Consider the following 5,369-nt stretch of genomic DNA (forward strand, 5'->3'; position numbering starts at 1 on the left):
CAGATGGCAATGATCCGAGTTTCCAAAGGGACTGAAATCTCTAAAGGGGTTTGGGGGCATTGTGCCAGAAAATTATGAAATGTGTTTTAGCAGGGCAAATTAGTGTTATATTGTGAATGTTTAATTTGAAGAAAAAAAGAAAAGAAAAAAAAGGACATTCAAATTGATGCAAACTGGCCAGAATTTTATATTGGAGTGGGGAGGGGACCTACAATATGTATGTGTGTAATTATTTGTAAAAATGGGTGGGACATAACCCACTGGTCTCATGCACTGTCGGTTTAGGATTGCCCATTGGACTACTTCTCTTTCCATCCATCCTTAACCAATGTCTGACGCCATATAACCGTAAATAAAATATGTTGAGTGTGTCGTTGAATAAAACACTTCTTTCTTTCCATCCAGTACACCATGACTCGTATATCAAGGACTGTAGTATGTGCTATCCTGGCTGTGGGTTGGTACACAAAGTTCACTTGCTACTAATAGATTTTGTTTTTTTTATTTGTCATGTAATTTAATTTGCATGGTGAGGGGCCCCCGAACCTGAAGTGCCCAGACCCAACCCAAGGTCTATATTCCGGCTCTGCCTTAATAACTGTAAAACAATGACCATATGTTTGATATCCAATAGGCTAGCTGATGATTAATAAATCAATGTGCTCTAGTGGTGTCGTTAAAAAACAACTAACTTACTTTAAAAAAAAAAAGGTTTGATAAGAATGGGGTGGGGCATGGCCTCCCTCTCCCCACCCCCGTCTCTCTGGCGTAGCCAGAATTTTATATATTGGGGGGGGGGGGGGGGGGGGGGAGAGAGAGACACTGAATACATGTATATATGATTTAAAAAATAAAAAAAACCTAACAAAAGCAACAAACGATGGGGTGGGGAAAAGGCTTTCTTTCAGAAAAATTTAAATTGGAAATAATTTCAATTTGGGTTCACGTAAGAACAAAAGTAAATGTTTTGGGACTAACAAAAATACTATTGTTGTGTGCAATTTAGAAAACAATTGTCCTATAACAGTATAACTTATATAACTTAGGCCCTATACCGTATACGTGGTCGGACACCGTTTGAAGGTTCTGACAACCGACGCTGATGTCGCGTATTCATTTAATTTTCAACTTCAACAGAAATAAAAGAAGTATAATAAATGACAAACGTAATACAAAAATCGCGTACAAGCGGTACAAACAAAAGGTAGGTAATCCTACTAATAGTCATTACCGTCCACAACTTACCAGCCAAGATCGCCAAATCTGCCGTCTGGTATGGGCCTGGCACCATCGGTGTCTCCACCCTCCGACTCGCTATCCGTTTCTTCTTCCGTATCACTGTTGTTAATAAATATGTGTCTTTCTTCATTTACCAACGGCTCAAACTGATATGGCAAAATGTTTTGCGAACGAACATTCATTTTTTTTGGTAAGCTCTGCTAGTCTTGGATTCTTTGTGAGCGGTACCGACTAATGCTAAGTGTAAGGCTTTTCAGATCAAGCGTCTCGTCTCTGACGTCACGGACCACGTGATCGCCTTGCTCATTAAAGATCGGCAATTTCCGCTAAGAGCTCGTATCTGGGGTTCTTTTATGGAGATATTTTAAGTAATTAATTTTTTATAATTTTTTTTTTTAGGTGATTCAATTTATAATTAATTGTACATGGTTGGTGCCAAATATGGTTTACGTGACATGTTTCCTTTAAATAAAACAAACTTTAACTTTACCTATACTATATATATACTCTTCAAAAAAAGAAACGCAAAAGGGTACAAATGGGTTATAACTCCGATTTTATGTTTCCTACCGGTTCATGCTTTGTGAATATAAGGTCATTGCATGTCCCAAACACATTCCCACGGTTACATTCGATAAAACGCAGCTACTGTACAATAAAGTTCCAAAATGTGAATATTCGCAAAAACGCAGCCACGTGCAAACCATGTCACCACTGCACGTGTGTTGTCTGCACGTGCAACATGAACACCGACAGTATAAAAGTGCAGGGTGTTCGCTTGCCTGGCCTCTGTATCTGGCCGACAGTTGACAATCCAGAACATGCCACGTCTCAGTGAACCGCAGAGAAACAATGCCATCGGCCGACTAGACGCAGGCGAATCCAGAACGGCCGTTGCCAGGGCATTCCATGTGTCCCCAAGCACCATCTCCAGACTGTGGGACCGTTACCAGCAACATGGATCAACACGTGACCTCCCTAGATCCGGTCGACCACGGGTCACTACCCCCGGGCAGGACCGCTACATCCGGGTACGCCACCTTCGGGAACGATTGACTACTGCCACCTCCACAGCCGCAGCAATACCAGGTTTGCGCAGGATATCCGACCAGACCGTACGGAACCGCCTACGTGAGGTAGGAATTCGTGCCAGACGTCCAGTTCGAGGTGTCATCTTAACACCACAACAACGTCGACTCCGACTGCAGTGGTGCCAGATTCATCGACAATGGCCTCAACTGCGATGCAGACAGGTGTGGTTCAGTGACGAGTCCCGATTTCTGCTCCGACGTCATGATGGAAGATGTCGCGTGTATAGGCGTCGTGGTGAACGTTATGCGGCAAACTGCGTGCAGGAAGTGGACAGATTCGGCGGGGGTAGTGTCATGGTGTGGGCAGCCATCTCACACACTGGCAGAACTGACCTGGTCCACGTGCAGGGCAACCTGAATGCACAGGGCTACATTGACCAGATCCTCCGGCCACACATCGTTCCAGTTATGGCCAACGCCAACGCAGTGTTCCAACATGACAACGCCAGGCCTCACACAGCACGTCTCACAACGGCTTTCCTACAGAACAACAACATTAATGTCCTTCCTTGGCCATCGATATCACCGGATTTGAACCGGATTTGAACCCAATTGAGCATCTATGGGACGAGTTGGACCGACGCCTCCGACAGCGACAACCACAGCCCCAGACCCTGCCCGAGCTGGCAACAGCCTTGCAGGCCGAGTGGGCCACCATCCCCCGGGACGTCATCCGTACTCTGGTTGCTTCAATGGGCAGGCGGTGCCAGGCAGTTGTCAACACACGCGGAGGCCACACCCGGTATTGACTCCAGATGACCTTGACCTTGGTGGTGTGTCCTATCACTTACTCACAATGGACTAGAGTGAATTGTGAACAATCCTGCAACATTTGGTAATTATCGGACTCACCATTCAATAATTAAACCAATTCTCCAAATGTTACGACAATGTGGTTTTGCGTTTCTTCTTTTGAAGAGTATATGTTAATCTTATAGGTTATATATATGTTCTTCGATATCGTCAATATCATATATTAGGAATCAAAAATGTATTATGCGAGCGTCTGTGTATGTTTATCATATATTAGCTAGCATTTTCAGTGTAATCAAAGAACCTTCAGAATTTGATTCATAGTCATCATTCAAAAACATTTCAATAGCAACTTCACACTCAAAGCTGTCAAGCGTTCAGAAAACAAAAAAACGTTAAGCACTAGTTTATTTTTACGCAAGGCTATCCAAAATGACGACATTCAAGTTTGACGTCATTTCCATTCAAAAAGACACCGGTTCACATATTCTTACGTCATTTGAATATCTAATAATATCTGACTGGTATTAAAGTTGCCTATACAGTTTACAAAAAGAAGCTGCATTAAGCTTGAGATTATTACCCTTGTGTGTTTCAATATCATCAATATCATATATTAGGAATAAAAGTATGGTATTATTCTCGTCAGAGGCTCGCATAATACAGTTTTTATTCCTAATATATGATATTAACGAACCGACAAACACTCTGGTAATACCCCCCCCCCCCCCCCTATCTCTCTCTCTCTCTCTCTCTCTCTCTCTCTCTCTCTCTCTCTCTCTCTCTCTCTCTCTCTCTCTCTCTCTCTCTCTCTCTCTCTCTCTCTCTCTCTCTCTCTCTCTCTCTCTCTCTATATATATATATATATATGTGTGTGTGTGTGTGTGGGTGTGGGTGTGGATTAGTAGATTTATAGATCAGACAATAGACAGAGATTCACGGAGTCTGAGATACGGTCCAAGACCCATATTCACAAAACATCGTAAGCCTAGTTTTACACGTAAACGTAAATTACGACTGAAGAGCTATTCACGAAACAACGTAAACGTAAGTTACGTGTAAAGTTGGACGTAAATATGAGTTCCTCCGGTTACAACTAACGCTGCACGTGAGTCGTGTACATATAATAAATCAAGCACGATCGCCGTTATTACATTTTACTATTATTTACGGAAACTGGCAGCATTTCCAATAATTGAAGCAGTTTGCGATGACGAACGCCCACGGATTGAACATATTTTTGTAGGTGATCGAACGGATGTTTTCGACTCGGCCAATTTCTCTTGAGTTATCTTTTCCTTTTTAAGAATATTCTGAAGTTCGTACCAGAACGCGGATCCTCACCAATACCAAAATGCCATGGTTCGCCGTTCGCGATGTTATTGTTAGCAGACGACAAACGAAATTGAGTTTTGCGCATTTGTTATTTATCCGGTAGCCATCGTTTTTAATGTTTTATTTTTTTTTCTCCGGTGATCCCCTGCGCGTGCTGTAACCTCACCGTAGTGCAGGGGTGTAACATTCTCTTTGAGAATGGCCAATACAGCACAAATTGAAGTTTAGAGTAAAATTCGGTGTCCGTAAAATTCTGTGATATTTGTATTTGTATTTTTGCACAGTTCTTTACACTGTTTTTGTTTAAACCTTGAATTTTTATATTGATGTTGATCATCACTTTATTTATTTGCATTACCATAGTTTGACACCCAATAGCCGATGTATTTTTCGTGCTGGGGTGTCGTTAAACATTCATTCATTCATTCATTCATTCATTCATTCATTCATTCATTCATTCATTCTCCGGTGAGAGTGTTAAATCGTAGATTTACGTCCACCTAAGTTACGTTTACATTTACAACCGTCTGTGAGAATAATGTGCTTCTTGCACGTAAACGTAAATCTACGGCAGACGTAAGTGCTAGTCGTAGACGTAAATTTACACTTTTTTGTGAATATGGATCCAGAACATTGATAGCGATTTTGTTGTTCAGATTTATGTCTCATAATGGACTACATCTGATGATAATGTTCTGTGTTTTATTGCAGATGATCTGCCGCAAGGTTCTGTGCCCAATGGGTAAGTTATTCCGAGGACGGGAATGTAAAAGTGTTATTGCCGACTTGTATTACGACTATTACATCATATGCATGGACGTAACGACGCAAATACCCGTTTCTGATGCACACAAGATAACATCATATGCATTCAGGGCTATTACTAAACTGAATATAGATATAAGAACCAGATTCAGTTTGCGTTCCATTTCCATCAAGACACACGCTGTC

The 5,369-nt window shown here is 41.8% G+C and overlaps 1 pseudogene; it reads right to left on the reverse strand.

The window, feature by feature from the left end:
- LOC121371869 overlaps positions 1 to 1,614 on the reverse strand; it is a 6,443-nt pseudogene extending 4,829 nt beyond the window's left edge.
- Between the last annotated feature and the right edge of the window lie 3,755 nt (positions 1,615 to 5,369).

This window comes from Gigantopelta aegis, chromosome 1, assembly GCF_016097555.1.
Source record: "Gigantopelta aegis isolate Gae_Host chromosome 1, Gae_host_genome, whole genome shotgun sequence".
NCBI classification, from domain to species: domain Eukaryota; kingdom Metazoa; phylum Mollusca; class Gastropoda; order Neomphalida; family Peltospiridae; genus Gigantopelta; species Gigantopelta aegis.